At 39.7% G+C, this 22,804-nt stretch overlaps 1 protein-coding gene and 1 long non-coding RNA gene across 2 annotated transcripts in view; both read right to left on the bottom strand.

Annotated features, from left to right (window-relative positions):
* Nucleotides 1-22,804, bottom strand: part of LOC309337183 — a 642,870-nt gene that overhangs the window by 81,371 nt on the left and 538,695 nt on the right. The gene's annotated exons all lie outside the window — the stretch shown is intronic.
* The window catches only part of CNTNAP5 (contactin associated protein family member 5), a 305,914-nt gene that overhangs the window by 72,080 nt on the left and 211,030 nt on the right, over nt 1-22,804 (bottom strand). The window lies entirely within an intron of this gene.

The following is a 22,804-nucleotide window of genomic DNA, read 5'->3' on the forward strand; positions in this document are numbered from 1 at the left end:
ACCAATTACTAATGGGTGATAGATAATACCTTAGATAAGTTTAAACATACCTAATTGCTCACCAGCCTAACATTGTCCACACTTTTAATCAATGACTGTCTTTGCTTTCTTTCTTTGCTTCCAGAGCAGATATCACTTTCCTTTGCTTTACTTAATCTGAATGCTAGTGAGGCAATGTAAAAACAAAACAAAAACTAAATCTAAGAATGCATTTTATCTTTGCAAATGCCAGTGTGAATTGACCTGATGCACAGCTCCAAAATTAATATGCAGTTCAAAACTTTGTTGTCTGCAGGCTTTCAGAGTACCCAATTGTTCTAATGCAGTTTTCAGTTCAAAATCCACATCAAAGTGTTTTTAAAAATGTGTATCATTGGGTCCCTCAGTCTATAGTAAAAGGGAGAACAACTGTGTTGTTGTCCCCCAAAACTGACTGAGCCAGGGAGCCTCAGCCCAGTATACCTGAAGGAGCGTCTCAACCCCATATTTCAGCCCAGACACTGAGGGCCTTCTGGCGGTTCCCTCGCTGAGAGAAGTGAGGTTACAGGGAACCAGGCAGAGGGCCTTCTTGGTAGTGGCACCCCCCTCCCATCAGATGTCAAGGAAATAAACAACTAGCTGACGTTTAGAAGACATCTTAAGGCAGCCCTGTTTAGGGAAGTTTTTAATAACTGATGTTTTAATGTATTTTTAATCTTTTCTTGGAAGCTGGCTGGGGCGGGGTATAAACAATAAATTATTATTATTTTATATGAATCAACTGGCTCACTTCTCCCCAGCCCCACTTAGGATTGTCCGGTAAGACTGCAGGATATACTTACTTTCCTGGGAGTAAGTCCTATTAATCTAAATGTGTTTTACTTACAAATAAACATGTGCATGAGAATTGGAAAATTGACTATTGAACAACAAACCACCTGGTCATTTTCAGCCCGCTCTCAGTTTAACATATTTAATGATGATGATTGATGATGAAGATGATGATGATGATTTGTATCCCAGCCACTCTGGGTGGCTTCCAGCAGAATAACACACACACACACACACACACACACACACACACACACAAAACATCAAACATTATTCAGAATGTTGTTATATGTTTCTGAATGAATTCCAATTTCTCAAATTTTTGAAAGTCAAATCCAAGTGACTTATGTTTGTCCAGCTGGGAGGCAGGTAATGTCTAAATGTGTTATGAGTATGGTGATGATTTTAAAAAAAACGTAAAGCAATTATTTCTTATGTCTTGGGAAGAATGCATTCAATGGCATTGCTCAAATGGGAATTTATCTTTTGTTTCCTTTGAAAGAAGAGCATAAAACTATGGTTTCATGGTTGCTTTAATGGAGAACAAGACAATGGCTGGAAGGAGAATAAAACCAGCATGTTGTCCTTTTGTATTAAACTGGTAGAAAAGAGTGTAAAACATTTTAATATGGCTTTGAATGTACAAATGTCATTTTTGTCACCTAACTAGTGTTGCAGTTAAGGGGCCATAATTGTCCTTTGGCTATTATCTTAAATACATGAAGAATGAATTTGAATGTTTTCACCACATTATATCCGGGACATTTTTTATAGCTAATTTCTGGGTCTGTGAATTATTCATAATACATTTCAAACTGGCTCTCTTGGATAACGTAATTGACCTTGTCTGTATGAAGCACCAAGTGCCTTGCTCTGGGATAATTAAATCTGTGATGTGGTCCATTATTTAATGAAAATGTCTTTTCATTAGCTTAGGTGATATATTATTGCTTAAGCTGGTCACCTAACTCTGCAATTAGGACCTGCACATTTTCACAATTTTGCAAAGAGCTATGTACATTCAGTTCAGCAACAACTTTGTGCTAAGCAGCTTGTGAAAGACCTTCTGTACACCAAAAGTCTACAGCCAAATTAAACTGCAATGCAATAATAGGTTAGAACTATATAGCTATCTTCTGCATTGCAGTGGGTTGGACACAGATGACCCTTAAGGTACCTGGAATCCAGAATCTTATGTTTTATTTATTTTAAAACATTTATTTCCCAGTTCAGTAAAGTTTTATGGCACTAGCCAAAGGCATTTATTTCCTGCTATATATTTCAAAAATCTCTAAGTCAAAAAAATAAACAAAATATATTGATAAAGCATGTTCTCCTTCATGGAGAGCACGTGTTGCGGTGGGGGCCGCCAGGACACTCCAAAGTTGTGGGGCGGGCTAATTGACCATTGGACATTGATGCGATTGGGCTTCCCTTGTTGTTGGGAAGAAGTTAATGTTGCCATTTGTTGATTGACAGCCAGAAATGCTAAAACTCCTTGCACGAGGCTAGGGCTTCCTCTTTTCGCCCGTGCATCGGATTGCCTGTCCCCCCCTCCCTAGAATTAGGGTTATTCTCTTAGACCTTGCTATGCCTGTCATGGGATTGTCTGCTCTTGGGGCAGGGGCCTGATAGGAATTTTGTCCATCTGGCTGATTGGCTGGGGCCATTTGGTTTTTGCCTATTGCGTAGCAAATCGTCACAACTTGTAAGGTTGCGGTTAGGCATTGGTTTATGGTTTGGTTGGTTGAGGGGCATGGATTGGCTGTGCCTGCCCCTCTAATGCTGCTGCTGCTGCTGCTGCTGCAAGGGATTCCGTTAAAGGAATCGGGGGCTAACTATTGCTTGTCCACCCTGTCAAGGGGGCTTGGGCCACTGTAAGAGCTCCTGGCTGCATTTGGGGTGGGCTGAGGGCAGGTTCCCTGCTCCGTCACTACCCCCAAGTGTATTCCCCTTTCCTGACTTTCACAGGCATGTGGAATGTCAGTCTGTCCCCCACGGTGGGGGCAGGTAGTCGCAACCAATGCCTAAGCAACGACTCACATGTTTGTAATTTAATAAAGTTGTGGCCAAAATTATGCCAAAAACCTTAAACAAAAATTCTGTGTCATGTGTGAGTTATTGGGGTGGCCCTGGGGACCTTGACACACAAAACATGAAAACAAAACGAGTTGAACAGCAATTTAGAAACACACATAATCATATAAAACAGAAATTCAGAAGATGCAGACATCTTTTTAAGTCTTATCCAATCAGTGTATATGCTAAAATGTCCAACAAAGGAGTAAGGATGCCAGCTTTCCCAGTGGACAAACCAGCCAAGGGAAATAATTTGTGCTAGTCCTAGAGCTGACTCTTATTTATTTGCATTTGCCTACTGCATTATAATGTAAGTTCTCAGCACATCACTCATGTCTTTTCTTCCCAGATTTGTAACAGGTGCTAGATTTATGCAGCCTGCTATACCTGGACTCTAGCATAAGTCCTCACTCAGGCTAAAAGAATCCCCACCCCCTAGATAAGACCACTACTTGGGACAAAAACATTCTTCCACTTGATCTATCTTTATTACACTTAATAGTGTTTGTTTCTTTTAGACTTTGGATTTAAAACTGTTATACTTAGCAATCATATACTTGGCAATTATATATTTATATTGCTTATATATCATTTATGAACATGCTAATAGTAGGGGGAAGTGGGACAGATTGATGCAGAAAAATTCAATCTCATATTTTATGTAACAAAAAAGAGTAAAAAAATGCTTTACGCATGGCATAACTAATCAATATTATAATAGCAATCAAAAGAACCATTTTGTTTAGAAGATAATGAGAATATAAAGACTTGAGTAAAAAATGGGTTTTGGATCACTCTGCCCCACCTACAAGGCACTTTGATACACTGGATGGGGCACTTTGATACAAAGCTTAAATTTTATGAGAATAGTAACTATTTACAAAAATTTTTGGAAAAAAACAGTTTTTAATGTGAGAGATCATAAACAGCCTTGCAATTTGTTACTTAAAATCTAAATAACGTATCAAAACTAACAGTATTCCACACATATCATAGACTTTATGGCAGGTTTTCTTAACAAAACATCAAAACATATTAATATTTCCTCAAACGCATATCCATTTAAGAAAAAACTTTGGAAAAACTTTAAAAAGTATAAGAACCCCCATTAGGTAGTTAAAAATAGTAATTTAAACAAAATGCTTAGAACAAATAAGATAATTACTTAACGTGTAGCTTCTATTGCACATTATATCCACTGAAGTCAATAGAAAAAGTATAAAGAGATGATCAATATGTGCCCTTTGAGAAATTTGGTTTTGGCAACTGCGAAAGAACATCCTTGAAATCAACACTTGCCTTATGTTCCCAATCCTGGGGAACACAATCCTGGAAAGACAAACACACAAGATCCTATCCCCCCCCCCCCGAGATATGGCTCTTGATAATCAGTCATATTATATTTAGAAATGACTTAGGCCACGTAGTAAACAACAGTTTTTTCTTTTCAAATTTAATGAGTAGGAAATCTCCAACATTTATATTCTCAGGTTTGGGAACATCAAAATTTATATCCTCATCTTCTGGATCAGATGCAACTACAAAATCTTTGTCATATCAATGTGCCCCAGGTCTTGGTGTATCAAAGTGCCCCAACGGACATTTTCAAAAAAACTAACACTTATTAATAAAACCACTGAACTTATTTTAAAATCACGTATAATCCTGATTACTGAGTGGAGTAACTTACCTTTGGTATTTTTAAATCTTAACTAAATGATGTAAAACAGCGTTGGAACACTTTTACATTTCACATAAATTTTTTAGCTGGCCTCACTAAAAATACACCTACTCTCGTCAAACGCCAGTGGCTAACAGGCAGGTGGTGCAGTCACAACTGTTGTACTCACACATGTATAGACATGTTTTAGTGAGGTCACGACACAAATAACGTTTCTCAAAATTGAAATATTGTTGGGGTATCAATGTGCCCCTTGCATCAATGTGCCCCGCCTCCCCCTATTTATTATATCCTTTTTGTTTCCTTGACACTTTAGTGGATATCCTAGAAAAAAGTAACTTTTACTGGGGCTATATAGTGTGTATTGATTTCAAGTCCCTGTGCAGAAATTAATTTAACTTATGAACTCCAGTTTTAGAACATTTACTAGCTTTGCTTGAGGAAACATAGATAGGGACAAAATAGTCGTACTTCACGCCATTGCAGGGCTGTTACAATGCATTTAAAATGGCCTGTTCCCTGGTGTTCTTTTAGCCATTAATCTTTGCAAAGGTGTATGTTACATAGACCATAAATTTCATCCACAGGAATCATGGCAGTCTTCTGAACAATATGGCTGGGGACCTCCCTGTCTTGTTAGAAAGATGAGATAAATTGCCAGGGGTCAATTTTTGGGGGCGGAAGACAGTCTCTCCCTTTGGAAACATCAGTTGCAGATAAGGTGATTTTTCCCTGACACTGAAAGGTGTGATTACTTTGTCTATAAAATTCTGACCTACTTAGAGACTGCTTATGTTCTGAAGACTGATTGGAATCCTGCCTAATCAGTCTACATCGAAGAAGCAATTTTCTGATTTCTGAAATCAAAATGTATATAACCAAGCAGGAATCAAGTAAGCCGGACATTTTATGCTCTGCTTTAGAGCTGATGGCTTACCAGAAATAATATTGACACACTCTGGGGAAGCAGCAGCCTTCACCATTTATAGTAAAGCAAGCAAGGATGGTAAGCGGCTAATATTCAAATATGCTGCTTTTGCTACCCCGCTGAGGAAAGCTTTCCTCATTCAAAAATAATTGTAGCCATGGACTTTAACTCCTCTATAAATGGTGAAGCTCACCGACAGAAGGGGCTACAATCCAGTGCAGACTTCTGATTCTCCTGACAGCCTCCCAAGACACTGTTGTCACATACAGTTATTGATTCACGCTTGCATGCAAGAAAGGGTTAACTTTGGGACTACTCTGGTACCTCGGGCTACATACGCTTCAGGTTACAGACTCCGCTAACCCAGAAATAGTGCTTCAGGTTAAGAACTTTGCTTCAGGGTGAGAACAGAAATCGTGCTCTGGCGGCGTGGCAGCAGCAGGAGGCCCCATTAGCTAAAGTGGTGCTTCAGGGTAAGAACAGTTTCAAGTTATGTATGGACCTCTGGAATGAATTAAGTACTTAACCTGAGGTACCACTGTAGTAACTAGTGGGAACTAGTTACAAACAAACAAACCAGAATGTTGAACCTTAGTGTTACTGGCTAGAACACATTGTTGCAGCCCAACAAAGCGGGATAAAATATCTTCCCTCTGCTTGTGACTAATTAAACTCAGACTTTGTCCCAAACTCACTTTTATAGTCAAAAATTAAGATGCCAAGATGAATATCACCAAGGGAAAAAAGAGTTCTGACAGTACAAGACAGCTTCATATGTAAGAAAATACATTGGTTATTTCCTTTCGCATCCATTATGCTGATTTTGCTGAAGGTTACTTTCTCAGTCCGGGTGTCCCTCTGAAGACCTAATTTCATTGGTAAGCAAAACTTGTCAGAGCAGCTTTCAGCTGAAGGAACAGATGATAGTAGAAGGGAGGAGAAATAGTGTACAACCCAGGAACCATTATCGTCTTTGCTATTCCATCAGCAAACTGCCACAGCTAACATTATGGCCTCAATTAACTGACATAGGCTGAATAGAAAGAAAAATTGGGGTGTGTTGGGAACACTTGCCTACTGCAGACAAAACCACCAAGAACCCTTTTCATGCAGTATTAATGTGAATGTGGAGGAAGTGCTGGAGCTTGTTAATTGAAGGCATAATTTCTAACCTTCAGGTAAACTGTCACTTTTGGAGAAGTGAGGATGAGAAAGCAAATGCCTCAGCCGTGATACGGAGACAGGTAGTGCATGATGTGATCTGGTGGCCTTTCAATACGTGGTTCAGTTTCAGGAAGGATATCTCAGTCTTTGGGCCTGACAGGTATTCGGATATTGTGTGTAATATTCAAAACTGTCAATTAATGAAATGTTCAGATATACCAACCAGCCCCAACCTAGTGCCCTCCAAATACGATGCACCACACGACTGGGGATAAGCAAATGTCATTTGATTCTGCTGCTAAGAGAAAGTATCACCCCCTGTTTGAGACATAGGCTTCTCCAAAATCTATCTAGCTGTTTTCTTAAATCAGTCTTTAGTTTTAAGTATCGCATGCTATAGAGACTGAAGTACTGTAAATGGAGAGAGAAAACTCTCCCCATTGCTTTCTGTGGTTTGTGGGGGGTCAGGCTTTATCGGAACACATAGCACTTCCTGAAGAAATGCTACTTCTTGGCCACTTTTCACAAATAATTCATGGCAGGGTATTGTCAAACCTCAACAAAGTAAAAATCATCTGGTATATACATTTCTTCAAGACCATATCACGTTTATAGAATATATTTTGGTAGAGGATAATGTTAAAATACTTTAGTGGCAACTGACTATAAGGATGTAATAGAAGATACATTATACCTCTGCTCTGGTCTAATGGGACTAGGCAGAAGTAGTGTTCAAATCAACCCCCTTGTATAAGTCCACTTGACTCAGGAGTCCACATAGCCTGTTCTCACGGTAGCCAACTAGATGCCTATGAGAAGTTGTCAAAGCAAGCTATGACTGCAACAGAACTCTCCCCACTTCTTTCCAAAGTCTTGGGACCAACCTGAATCACCCCAGACCACTGCAGACTGGGTCACTTTGGAAGCTAACCCACAGGACCATGATTTGCACAATTAAGCAAAACAGAGAAGTAAATGCCCCATATAATAGTTCCTGCAGAAATATTTTTCACTTGGCAGAATAAAATGAGAGTGACTGTCCTTGGTGCTACTGCTGTGGAGGTCTACTTATCTTAGGATGGAAGACCCCCATGGCTAAATGTTTCTACATTAAGATTTCAATCCCTCTTGAATCAAAGAGTTTTGAAACAAACCCAAACTCCAAAGTTGTTCCTTGTTTTCATCCTTCAATCTGCCCAGTCTTGCATACATTAAACAAAAATCTCTAAGGGACTTGTGATATATATATATATATATATATATATATATATATGAATGATCCGTTTTGTTTCAGATCACCAAAGACTTTCCTTGGCAGGACTCAATCAGATCATTCCAAAATCAATTTGAAAAAAGTGAATTTCTTTTATTGATTTTTAAAAATACTTCATGAAAGTCAAATAAAGTTTCCACAAATTGCTGCAAGGCACTTTCTGTGCAGTTGTACTGTCTTCTCCTTAGTTTCACAAATATTTAAAACAAGACAGAAAAAAAGATGAAAAGCGCCTTTTAAATAAAGTTTGCATATCATTACATATAAAAGATCTCCAAGACACACAAACTCAAACAGGGGGCCAAGTCATAACAGTGATGATAAATTTAGTGCAGTATCTGCCAAAACATTTTGTCCATTTTGCTTTTTCTCTCTTGAGAAAAGGAAATTCTCAGACCATTGCAGTTATAAGCATATTGCAGTTATAAACTTGACAAAATCACAGTTGAGTTCTTGAGAGGAAACCTTGGATTCTGTAGGGAGTGACTGATCACATTTGTAACCATTGTCTCTTTTCTTATTCAAAGGGCAAGGATGAACTACTCATCATGTCCAATTACATATCTTATAGTCCCTTTTTCTGTAGATATCTGTGATATCTTAAAAGTGCATGAGAGTATGCAACTGGACATCTGGTGCAATGGGAAATTAATATTACTTAGGAGGGAATGATGTTAAATGTGCACTTCAAAATGATTACTGAAATGGTCAGATAAAAACTGCAGGCACACACACACACACACACACACACACACTTTGATTTACATACATAGCATGTTAAGAGATTTTGTGAGCCAGACATGTTTCAAATATGATACACTGATGTTTCTGATTTTTAAACCAATCTTAAATTGGTCAGAGTTATAACTCCTTGCCTTCAGATTTGCATCATTCTGCCTCGTCTGGTGAGCCAGTTGGGGCTACAAGTTGGTGGATGTTGGGCTATAGTGCACCATCATAGACTGATTTTGTCCACTCAGGCACTTGCTCTCTTAACTGTCTATGGCCCAGCATCATGGCAAATGTGGAGACTGTTGGCAAAATAATGAATCAACTCCCTCCAGTCCTCCCTCCTGGGGCTACTATTTGTGGAAGTTCAAAGATGACAGTGAAATGCAATCTCACATCTAGTTCTGCACTCTATTAGCTGGCTTGGCAGTGGGGAAGAGCAAGAATATTGGTGTGACAAAATTGCATTTGATTGTACATAAAGTCATAACAGCTCTTGCAAATAGAAAGAAGAGGAGAGGGTAATATTAGGGGTTGAATGCTCCTGCAACCTCTCCCAGTAGTAGTAGTAGTAGTAGTAATAATAATAATAATAATAATAATAATAATAATAATAATAATAATAATTTATTTGTACCCCTGGCTGGGTTTCCCCAGCCACTCTGGGTGGTTTCCAACAAAGATTACAAATACATTAAAATGTCACACATTAAAAACTTCCCTGAACAGGGCTGCCTTCAGATGTCTTCTAAATGTCAGGTAGTTGTTTATCTCTTTGGCATCTGATAGGAGGGCGTTCCACAGGGCGGGCACCACTACCAAGAAGGCCCTCTGCCTGGTTCCCCATAGCTTTGCTTCTCACAGTGAGGAAACCACAAGAAAGCCCTCAGCACTGGATCTTAGCATCTTGGCAGAACGGTGGTGGTGGAGACACTCCTTCTGTTAACAGACCAAGGCAGCTCCTCCTTCCTTGCCTCAATTTGTATCAAATGTTCTGAGTCTCCTGACTATTTCCTTAAGCACAACCTAGCTGTTCCCTCTTAAATTCTGCAACCCTTTCCTACAGGGAGCTGAAATTAGCACCTTCACTGCTTACTTTTCTAACAATACTCCATAAGACAATATGGCTTCTAACATGCATCTTGTTGGCTGCTATGAGGAGGAAGAGATGCAGGACTATGGACATTTGGACTGATTCAGGACGTCTTCTCCTACATTCCTACATTATTGCTTAGGAAGGTTTAAGAAAAAAGTGGCAGCTTCTCTCCCTGGAACGCCCTAGGCCCTTGCCATCAGGGGATTATTTCCACAGGACACATTGGCCATAGACATGACCTTGACTTTTGACTGACACTTAGGTGCAGTTGATTTAAAGGTTAAGCTATCTAATACACACATTCCAAAACTATACACAAAAACCAAAATGGACACCATCCTTCAAAATTCATACTTCTGCAAAATTTGTAAGGCAGTTCTCAGGCCAAGTAATGTGTACAAAAATGCATACGGTAGGATAAAGAGTGTTACAAGTGTATATATTTCTAAAGTTATTATACACATTACATCAGGGAAAACCACTTTGCAAAAGTGTTATATTAGGCAAAATTGCATACAAAGATGTGTTTATTAGGATAAATTTACACAAAAATGCTGCTGAATTTTCAGGAGGACTTGATTTTTTTAATTAAAAAAATGCAAACTGATGTGAAAATCAAGAACAGGAAAAATGATAAATTGAGAGAAACAAAAAATGACAAATTCATCCATCCCTAGTTGTATCTCAGCAACATTGGGTTAGCCATCAGCTTCCCACCCCTGCACTTAGTAAAGGTCAAGGGATTTCAAGTCATGATATTTTCTAGGTTTAACTGACTTCCCCCACCATTTCCATTTCTTTCTTTTTTTTCTGTAAGGTATCAGGATTGTGTGCAGGTTGCACATTGCAAAAGATTCTTTCCATGTATAGTCAAACTCTACAGATTTATTTGCCTTAAGGGATCCTCCACATTTATTTTCTGAGTATATTCTGTCACCAGCAACGCCATATATCAAAGACTGCAATTTCTGGAGGCTTCTCAGACCAGATGAAAATATCACCCGGGAGCAAACAAATGAGATACTTGAAGCAGAGCATTTAACCACTGCAAGGCATTTTCCTAGGGAGCCTTCCCTTGAGAAATGATAAAAACATGTACCTAACTATGGATCACCTTGTTGGTGAGAGCTCTTTTTAAAAACCTCACCCATTTTACACACACTTAAAGCTAATTGGTATCTTGCCTGTTGTTGCTTCAGCGAAGAACAAGCAACACTTGTTCATTCAGGACATTCTTGTAAATGGATAACACCCAGAGAAAAAGTTTGATTAACTAATCAGATCTTTGTAAATTCTAACCTGCTTCATGCCAATGTGTAGACAGGAACTTAGACATCTCCTGTTGTTGTCGTTAAACCTTCTGTGTGTTATCTGTCCAAACTAAACCCAATTGTGTTCAATGGTGCATGTTGCCAAGTGAGTGTATTTAGAATTGCTGTTTTAGAAATGTGAATTTTTTTGTTTACATTATATATGTATGTATTATTTAAATGATTATTTTCCTGTAGATTAGAAAAAAATCTACAGATTAATGCCGAAATCATACAGGACAGTCTTATGAATATGGAAGGATGCTTTGAGTTCCTCGGTTTCTCATTTTTTCAGTCTTAAAATTCGCATTTCTGCATCAGTTTGCAATTTAAAAAAAGTATTCACGATTTTTTAAAAAATATATTTTAGTGCACAGACATACACATATATTTTTGCAAGCAATTTCTCCAGATAACACATTTTCTGCATCATTTCCACCAATATAGGCACTTTTATGCACACTTCCCCTAATATAATCATTCATGTACAGATTTTGTTCTGTTTTGTTGGAGAACTGTTTTACCAAAGTGTGAAGGTGCATTTCAGAGTTTGCATATTGTTTCAGGAAATGCAAATTAGGTGGGTTCTCTTTAAAATGTGAAGAGAACCATATTTATTCTCCATCGCCACTTATGAATGAGCATATGTGAAAGAGGCATGGATTGGAAAGAGACTGATTTGTTCATCCCTTTTTATATTAAGTGCTAAATTTTCTCATTTCCCACTCACCCCATAAGAAACAGCTCTTTGGCAAAACACTTGTGGGAAAATGTGTGAATCTCCACTGTTGGACAGAAAGGTTCACTCCACACTGAGAAACACAAACACTGCTGGGCTGCCTGCCTTGAACACATTTTTATTTTATTTTAGGTACTATAAGCACTCTGCCTCACTCTTCTCTCTCTTTCAGATGGCCTAACTTGTGATGTGCACCACAGCTTCTGCCAAATGACTCACTTCACAAAATAATTGCCACATGGTAGATCAAATACCAGGGACACTCAGAGCTGGAGTGAAGCCATACGCATTCTTCTCTCAAAGCATGCACGCTGAAAAAAGATCTTCTTCACATGTCCCAGGAACCAATTTTATCACAACTGTTTATTTTAGGACGGCATGCATGTGCAGGACAGAATATGCCTTTATTTTGCTTGTGCTGTGTGTGTGTGTGTGTGTGTGTGTGTGTGTGTGTGTGGTTACACATAAGCCCTATTCCGAGAAGACCCACAAAAAGTAAACTGATGCAACTAGCTTCAGTGCATTGATTTCAGGACTGTCAGTCTAACATCCTTTTTCTAGTTAGCTGTCAGCCAATGTTGTTGTTGTTGTTTAGTCGTTTTGTCGTGTCCGACTCCTCGTGACCCCATGGACCAGAGCACGCCAGGCACTCCTGTCTTCCACTGCCTCCCGCAGTTTGGTCAGACTCATGTTTGTAGCTTCGAGAACACTATCCAACAATCTCGTCCTCTGTCGTCCCCTTCTTCTTGTGCCTTCAATCTTTCCCAACATCAGGGTCTTTTCCAGGGAGTCTTCTCTTCTCATGAGGTGGCCAAAATATTGGAGCCTCAGCTTCACCATCTGTCCTTCCAGTGAGCACTCAGGGCTGATTTCCTTAAGAATGGATAGGTTTGATTTTCTTGCAGTCCATGGGACTCTCAAGAGTCTCCTCCAGCACCATAATTCAAAAGCATCAATTCTTCGGTGATCAGCCTTCTTTATGGTCCAGCTCTCACTTCCATACATCACTACTGGGAAAACCATAGCTTTAACGATACGGACCTTTGTTGGCAAGGTGATGTCTCTGCTTTTTAAGATGCTGTCCAGGTTTGCCATCGCCTTTCTCCCAAGGAGCAGGTGTCTTTTAATTTCATGACTGCTGTCACCATCTGCAGTGATCATGCAGCCCAAGAAAGTAAAATCTCTCATTGCCTCCATTTCTTCCCCTTCTATTTGTCAGGAGGTGATGGGACCAGTGGCCATGATCTTCGTTTTTTTGATGTTGAGCTTCAGGCCATATTTTGTGCTCTCCTCTTTCACCCTCATTAAAAGGTTCTTTAATTCCTCCTCACTTTCTGCCATCAAGGTTGTGTCATCTGCATATCTGAGGTTGTTGATATTTCTTCCGGTGATCTTAATTCCGGCTTGGGATTCAGCCAGCCCAGCCTTTCGCATGATGAATTCTGCATATAAGTTAAATAAGCAGGGAGACAATATACAGCCTTGCCGTACTCCTTTCCCAATTTTGAAGCAATCAGTTGTTCCATATCCAGTTCTAACTGTAGCTTCTTGTCCCACATAGAGATTTCTCAGGAGACATGAGGTGATAAGGCACTCCCATTTCTTTAAGAACTTGCCATAGTTTGCTGTGGTCGACACAGTCAAAGGCTTTTGCATAGTCAATGAAGCAGAAGTAGATGTCTTTCTGGAACTCTCTAGCTTTCTCCATAATCCATCGCATGTTTGCAATTTGGTCTCTGGTTCCTCTGCCCCTTCAAAATCCAGCTTGCACTTCTGGGAGTTCTCAGTCCACATACTGCTTAAGCCTGCCTTGTAGAATTTTAAGCATAACCTTCTAGCATGTGAAATGAGTGCAACTGTGTGATAGTTGGAGCATTCTTTGGTACTGCCCTTCTTTGGGATTGGGATGTAGACTGATCTTCTCCAATCCTCTGGCCACTGCTGAGTTTTCCAAATTTGCTGGCATATTGAGTGTAACACCTTAACAGCATCATCTTTTAAAATTTTAAATAGTTGAGCTGGAATATCATCACTTCCACTGGCCTTGTTATTAGCAGTGCTTTCTAAGGCCCATTTGACTTCACTCTCCAGGATGTCTGGCTCAAGGTCAGCAACCACACTACCTGGGGTATACGAGACATCCATTTCTTTCTGGTATAGTTCCTCTGTGTATTCTTGCCACCTCTTCTTGATGTCTTCTGCTTCTGTTAGGTCCTTTCCACTTTTGTCTTTTATTATGGTAATCTTTGTACGAAATGTTCCTTTCATATCTCCAATTTTCTTGAACAGATCTCTGGTTTTTCCCATTCTATTGTTTTCCTCTATTTCTTTGCATTGCTCCTTTAAGAAGGCCTTCTTGTCTCTCCTTGCTATTTTTTGGAAATCTGCATTCAATTTCCTGTATCTTTCACTATCTCCCTCGCATTTTGCTTGCCTTCTTTCCCCCGCTATTTGTAAGGCCTCATTGGACAGCCACTTTGCTTTCTTGCATTTCCTTTTCACTGGGATGGTTTTAGTTGCTGCCTCCTGTATAATGTTACGAGCCTCCATCCATAGTTCTTCAGGCACTCTGTCCACCAAATCTAAACTCTTAAACCTTTTCCTCATTTCCACTGTGTATTTATAAGGGATTTGACTTAGATTGTATCTTACCGGCCCAGTGGTTTTTCCTACTTTCTTCAGTTTAAGCTTGAATTTTGCTATAAGAAGCTGATGATCTGAGCCACAGTTAGCTCCAGGTCTTGTTTTTGCTGACTGTATAGAGCTTCTCCATCTTGGCTGCAGAGAATATAATCAATCTGATTTCAATGCTGCCCATCTGGTGATGTCAATGTGTAGAGTCGTCTCTTGTGTTGTTGGAAAAGAGTGTTTGTGATGACCAGCTTGTTCTCTTGGCAGAACTCTATTAGCCTTTGCCCTGCTTCGCTTTGAACTCCAAGGCCAAACTTGCCAGTTGTTCCTTTTATCTCTTGACTCCCTACTTTAGCATTCCAATCCCCTATAATGAGAAGAACATCCTTCTTTGGTGTCATTTCTATAAGGTGTTGTAAGTCTTCATAGAATTGCTCAATTTCAGTTTCTTCAGCACCAGTGGTTGGTGCATAAACTTGGATTACTGTGATGTTAAAAGGTCTGCCTTGGATTCGTATCGAGATCATTCTATCATTTTTGAGATTGCATCCCAGTACAGCTTTTGCCACTCTTTTGTTGACTATGAGGGCCACTCCATTTCTTTTACGGGATTCTTGCCCACAGTAGTAGATATGATGGTCATCCGAACTGAATTCGCCCATTCCCGTCCATTTTAATTCACTGATGCCCAGGATGTCAATATTTATTCTTGCCATCTCATTTTTTACCACATCCAACTTACCCAGGTTCATGGTTCTTACATTCCAGGTTCCTATGCAATATTTTTCTTTACAGCATTGGACTTTCCTTTCGCTTCCAGGCATATCCGCAACTGAGCATCCTTTCGGCTTTGGCCCAGCTGCTTCATCAGCTCTGAATCTACTTGTACTTGTCCTCCGCTCTTCCTCAGTAGCATGTTGGACGCCTTCCGACCTGAGGGGCTCATCTTTCAGCATCATAACTTTTATATGCCTGTTGTCTTTGTCCATGCAGTTTTTTTGGCAGGGATACTGGAGTGGCTTGCCGGTTCCTGCTCCAGGTGGATCACGTTTGGTCAAAACTCTCCACTATGACCTGTCCATCTTGGGTGGCCCTGCACGGCATAGCTCATAGCTTCTCTGAGTTATTCAAGCCCCTTCGCCACGGCAAGGCAGTGATCCATGAAGGGGTCAGCCAATAGGACCATTTAAGAAAAAGAGGAAGAATTGCCTCCTCATTTCTGGTTGCTGGATATTTAGCATGAAGGGACAGAACTAATATACATTACTAGGACTATGTTTGCCAGCTGCTATTTTATATATATATATACATATATATATTCACTTTTTTCATGAAAAAAACAATCTTACAGTATATATCAGGTATGTTCATTGGCTTTGTGTGGACCCCAAATAATGAGGCAAATTGGGGTGATCTGAGATAGTCTTTAGCAAAGCTATTTTTATAGAAACAGAGGCGCCAGAACTCACCATGAATGCCTCCCTTGTTCTCTTAGGATGGCAATGGCGCGCATCTGAGAGGTGCCAGAACTGAGTTCTGGTGAGTTCTGGATGGGGGGGAGAGCCTTGTCTTTTGCCTAACTGAGTGGGAATGTGAGAATAACAAGGCATGTCAAGGCAAATCAGGTGGTTCCAATCTGCTAAGTTGTTCTGCTTCCTCAGTATTTCCATACATTTATATGCTAAGATGACTGGGGAAATGCCCAGAGCTTGAGAGGGAGAGGAGGTGGGGACATTTTGACAGACAGCTCTAGCTTTATCATAGTGATTTTCACGGCACTCCAATCACAGAAAACTGGGGAAGGGATGTTGAAGTAGACTTGTACTATTGGGCTAGCTTACTCCTTTCGCAAACAGTCTTTTGCAAAATAAAATATAAACAATAAAAACCACAGCGCTCTTCTTCAACTAGAGGGGGGGGGGATTTCCCCACTCTTTTTATAATGAACCCAGATTATTTAAAATCAAAACCAAACAATGAATTCATTTTTTTAAATTATAAATTACTCAGCATCATAGCTGTAGGACATTTTTGTCAGCAGGTTTCTTACCTTGGGGCACCACCCTCATGTCCCAATTTTCAAAATTGGGAGCACATGATTTTTATTCTGTACCCCCAAAATGGTAATATGTTTCCGGGTGGGAATCGTTTCACTTATCTGCCTAAATTTTGACAGTTTGCATGCCCTCAAAAGGGGTAGAGCATGCCTGCAATTTGCATTCAATTTTGGTAGGGGGAAAATAGTCATTTTCCATTGCATGTTTAGTTCAATCTACTGTGCATAACTAAAGAGGGGTATACTGAAAATCCAATATTTTAACAGGAGTGTATTATAAAAAATGGGACACTAGAATAATAGCAAAACTGTTTGGATACAAGATGGAAGGTAGGCCTTGGACAAATTTGGAGGAAAAATGAGCTCTATTTATTTTTTAGAGACATATATTGGTCCACATATATTGTTTCAATTTGATTAGATTGTGAGTACTTTATGTGAATGGGGGAGGGAGAAAATCAATAAAGTAAACATTGAAGTACGTCTTGGGAAGTTGCTATTTTATTTGACAAATTGATAGAATTGCAAAATAAATTTAAAGTTATCAATTAATTTTACATCCAGCAATAGAGGAATGGTGAGCAGCTTTATGCCAACAGTCTCATCAGAAATTTTTGTGTCACACCTGCAGCAGCAGGGCAAAGTCATATCAAGAATGTATAAATACAGACAGCAAAGACTTAAGCCATGCATGCATATAGAATGGCAGGTAAAAGCAGAGGAAAGTAGCAGTCTTGGCGAGCAAAGAGAAAAGATGTAACAGGAAGCTGTAGATCTAAGGAGGGAAAAGATGGTGGAAAGGAAATCTAGAAGGAAGGCTACAGTAAATGATATACTTCCTAGAAGAAGTATGGTCACATAGTGCCTGTCGGATGTTCTTGGTCAACTATGACCACTAGTCATGCTAGTCCAACAATATCTGGAGGGCACCGCATTGGCTATCCCTGTCCTCATTACCACTGCCACCTCACTCTTTGTTCATGCCATACCTCATTCTGGAAGACACTATCTAATACAGGGGTCAGCAAACTTTTTCAGCAGGGGGCCGGTCCACTGTCCCTCAGACCTTGTGGGGGGCCAGACTAGATTTTTGGGGGGAGGGAATGAACAAATTCCTATGCCCCACAAATAACCCAGAGATGCATTTTAAATAAAAGGACACATTCTACTCTTGTAAAAACACGCTGATTCCCGGACCGTCCGCGGACCGGATTTAGAAGGCAATTGGGCTGGATCCAGTCCCCGGGCCTTAGCTTGCCTACCCATGATCTAATACATCTGATACACAGTGCAAGATATGGAGTGTTATGCAAGAATAGACAGCATTGACTAGATAGATTTTAAATCTCTATAACCTCAGAATTTTTGGAACAGTCAATTGCATTTTCTGAAGAGCCACTTATATGGGTACAAACGTTCCTTCTTGTACCCCACTGCTAGAAGCTTTTCATCATGGAATGACACCTGTGCTTCAATTATCCTTGTCCTGAATGTTCTAAATATAGAATGGTGCTGTGGTTTTTAACCCGAGGAAGCATCAACATTGCGATTCTGACCAGTGGAAGAAATGAGGCAGCATCATAGGATAACAAATTCCTAGTCAATCAGTCTCAGAATGAAGATTCTAATTAGCCAGGTAACAATAACAGTGCAGAAGGGGTACCTGACATTCACAAACCATTCTCAGAAGACAGGAGACCAAGGTCCTTATTGCTTTATATGGCAATGGCATGACTTTTGATAGTGGCAACTGGGGCATCAGGATTGATAACGTGGAGATTACATTTTGAAGCAGACCCTAAAGCAATTGATAAAATTACTATTTACTGTTTTTTGTTTTTTGTTTTTTTGTATGTGTGTGCTTTCATGCCACATCCATGATAAAAGACGGATGGAAGAATGGTTTCATTCTGCCCTGTGAAATGTATTATTCTAAAAATTCACAGGCCAGCAAAAAGAGAAGAGGAAGAAAGTTGGTGGCATTTAAGCAGATACAGTGGTACCTCAGGTTAAGAACTTAATTTGTTCCGGAGGTCTGTTCTTAACCTGAAACTGTTCTTAACCTGAAGCACCACTTTAGCTAATGGGGCCTCCTGCTGCTGCCGCACCGCCGGAGCATGATTTCTGTTCTTATCCTGAAGCAAAGTTCTTAACCTGAAGCACTATTTAGCGGAGTCTGTAACCTGAAGTGTATGCAACCCAAGGTACCACTGTATAGCAGTCCAAGCACCTGTGTAATGTCCCATCTTCATCTGTGGTCACCTTCTATACTGCAGAGAATACTATACTTCCTGTCATTCCTTGCACCAGTCCCATTCCTCCTGCTCTTCCCTTTCCTATGTGGATATTTGTGAATTTGTTAGTAAATATTGTTGAAGTGGTTTAAAAGTTTTTTTTAAAAAAAAAAGAGAGAGGGAAAAAAGAAGGCAAAAAGCTACTATGCCACATGAAGAGAGGAAACAGTGCCTGATTCCAGCAGCCAAACTTTGAAGCAGTGTAATTTAAAATGGATATATACACCCGTTCATAGATATTTCCAGCTTTGTCTTGAAGACATAATCCTCATCTTTTTATTCTCCCCCAACTGCTAATTACCTGCTAATTAGTAGAAACTGTGATGACTGTTAGTAGTCTGGGAATTTCTCTACTAAGCTGGAGTTCTGTTGCCACCCACAATTACTAGGTGTTCTGCACTGTTGAGTCAGAATGAGCTTTCATTTTTTCCTCCACTACCAACATTAGTAACATGAAGACTACACAGTTCTTAGAGCAGGGCCTGACTGAATGGGTTCTGTTGTCGCATGAATATTGTGAAGTACTTCTACAGCACCTGGGGCCTTTATCATCAAGGGTATCTGAGCTTTCAGTTTTTAAAGTAAACGGCTAGACCTCACATTTCAAGAGCAGGTTTGAAAGCAACATGCCACTATGTGGTAAAGGCGGAGAGAAAAGCAAGGATCTGGTTGTTTGTTAGACAATGGGTTGTTTTCATTATGCTTTCAAATATTAGTGTACTTTCAATTTTTGGGAGAAGTTATGAGAATTTACTTCAATATATTTCATATTATACATTGCTAAAGGATAAAGAAAAATTCAGAACAAAAATATTATAAATTAAGTGCACTATGTAAGCTATTTTTTTAAACTGACCTAATCTAGAAAAAAGAAAAGGCATATTGTATCCATTATATACTTAATTGCTTATGAACCCTTGATTCATTATGTATTTTCAATGTGACCACTAGCACTAAATAAATATATTGGAATTTTGGGTTACAGAAGGCATTAGTTTAATCAAAAACATGTGCTGTTCAACATGGGTTCACATGGGTTCACATGGCCAGTTTGTAAGATAATTGCAGAAAAAGCAATTTTCAGCTTCCAGGTGCTTAATTACACACTGGCTTGTGTGGGGAAAATGAGTCCACTTGACAGCACTCTGAAAGTCTTGTAGGACCAGGTTACAACAATGATATCTGAGCATGATGCTTAAAAGCAATTTACATATTAATATAATGAATGATGAGCTGAAACTCCCTGATTCAAATTCCAGCTGAGCCACAAACTCAGTGGTGGCTACTCTCAGCCACTGTCTCCTCTTTGCTATTGGTTTAACTGAAACCTTCATCCCCTTCATAAGTTACCCATGTGAACAGATCTCCATGGACAGAAGAATTGATCAAGTACTGTAATCACACATGGAAGTTTAAGTGCATAGAGTTCCACCTTTTAACAACATTGAAAACAAAAGAGAGGTGTGAAAAAATGGTCTGCTTGGATTAAAGAGTAACATTCCATAAGTTACTTATTGTGTGACCTGTGGACATACATTATGCCTATGATCCTCTGTGTATTTGGCAGCCATGTAAACAGACCCTCTGCATACTGACAAACATGCATAAGCTCCCTCCACACCAGTGGTTGTCAGAGATAGGCAGAGTGACTTGCAACTCACTAAAATGGTTTCTGTGCTGGAGGTGGATAATGCAAGCTCTTCTATACATCACTTGATCAGGAGTGAGTAACCATAGAACTCAGGGTCAAATATGACTGTTCAGGTCTCTGTTCTGTCTGGCCTTGGGATTCTCCTCTTCCATCTCCAGGCCACACATCTCACTGGCCTGGCTCTACATTTTGAACCCCGTGGAAAATATTGGAAAAGAGGAAGCATGGCGATAGCAGGTTCTGACAATGAGCAAGAAAATGCTTTCCTGATTGTGGAAAGGGCCAAATAGGGGCAGGATCAGCTTGTCACACCAATAACCCACAAGAGTCCCCCCTGAGATCCATCAGAACCAATCTCTTTCCAAAAGGAGAAGGACAAAGTGAAAACAAAATGGTGGCCTCACTCTTTGCAGGAAACAGAAGACCATCTCATCCCATCCCTTTTAGTGTGAGTGGCAACCCAACCTAATAGCAGCGATTTATATAAGTATTCTCCAGGAGATATTTCTTGTTGCCCTTGGAAAATCCTGAGCCCTCATGTTCCTAAATAGTCCATCCAATATCGAATTAGTTACTCCACTGAACATGAGTACAAATGGTTCCAAGCTAGAAGGCATTAAAATGATTCAAGTAATGTTGTCTAGAATATGAATGACTAATGGCCAATTTGGTTTCACCTTTCTGGAGAAGTAGGTAGGAAAAGGGTAAAGTTTCTGTGTGGTCCAAAAAGCCTGGTCTGTACAGACAGAAAAGCTCACTGAAGACAAGTAGCCTCCTTCAATGGGCATCCCATGAAGAAAAACAGTGCTTAGCCTCTGCCCCTCAGGTCCTGCAATGCTATTGGCCTGGCCCTTAAATTCATGTGTTATGCAGATACCCTGCCTGATTCACCGTCTGGTCCCATAGCCCTGGGAGTGACAGAAACCCAGGGAACTGGTATGGATGACTCAAATCTCAAGGCAGGGATGTCCAGATCTGACAGCTCCTAGGGGTGTGGATATCTGGGATCCTGGCTCTCCTACTGCTTTGAGCAGACCCCAAGTTAGAGATCTGGGCAGCACTAGCTTTATGTGTGTGTGTTTTAGTTAAAAAGCAAGAGAAAGAAAAGGAACCTTAGCCATCCCAAACGGTTTAGCAGCAGCTTTTGCATAAAACATTTGGATAAATTTATTGCCCCCACCAAGCTAATGAACGGTCAAAAAAGTATTCTTTGAAATTTCTAGCACATCTCTACTTCTTGCATTCTTGTGGCCTCTGAAAGTTTTTGACTCATCCAATGGAATACTTGAAGGAACCAATACATTTCTGAGGAAAGCACTAAACTGCATGCTGATCTCTAAAGTCAACAACAGAGGGCAACTGAAAACAATCCTAAGAGGTCTGCAACAGTTTATGGCATGGATTCCATAAGCACACGTTTCCTTTGAAAGACTATAGAATGATAGAATTGTGACCTCAAAGGTCACTTTGTCCAACCCCCTGCAATGCAGGAGATGAGGCGATCTTAAAGAAGCTAATCTATATATGGAAGCAGAAATAAAAATTAAGTTCAAATATTTCTCAGAAAATACATTGCAACCTAACAGAAGTTGGCCAGGAAAAAGACCATACACAACTAAGACTATTTTACAATGCTGTAATATTAGGGATTTGAAGACAGACTTTTTCCTCTTTACTTAACCGCTGAATGCAACAATGCATTCTAATCATGGACATGCACAATGCTCCAGGGTTTCTCTTTAATTTAAAGGCCTCTTGCACACAACTGAGGACAAGCTGTCTCAGATACCTTGCAATTTCCCACAGTTCACACGGCTTATTTATGTGCATATTCCATATCTTTCTAACTTCCATTGCCCTGGGCTAAACATAATTAAACACACAAGGAGGGGGCATAAACAAAAATGGATTTGGTTGGGGAAATTGGTCGCATCACTAATGTGTTGGTTGCGTTCTCACAAAATACACCTGCTTCTCTGATTCATCATATAAACAAGAGTTACTGGAGGAGACTAACCCTTTCCAGATCATCAGCAAACTAAGAATGAGCAGCCTATTTGAGTTTTGTGTCCGTTTCACATATACCCAATCAGAGCGCATTTCCCTTTTTGTGGGGTTTTTAAAAATGCACTAAAATGGATTTAAACTGTATGCATTTTGCACACATTTTGTAAATATTTCCCTAAAAACACATCTCTGTATGTTTTCCAATGCATTTCCACCTAAAATATTCATTTTGTTTGCACTTTGCATCATAACTTTGGAGATGTACACTCAACCCCACAGTCTATATATATATATATATATATATATATATATATATATATATTCACCATTTGGTGTTAACAAAAATAACATCTGTG

Source organism: Podarcis erhardii (genome assembly GCF_964252035.2).
Source record: "Podarcis erhardii genome assembly, chromosome: 1".
Classification (NCBI taxonomy): Eukaryota; Metazoa; Chordata; class Lepidosauria; order Squamata; family Lacertidae; genus Podarcis; species Podarcis erhardii.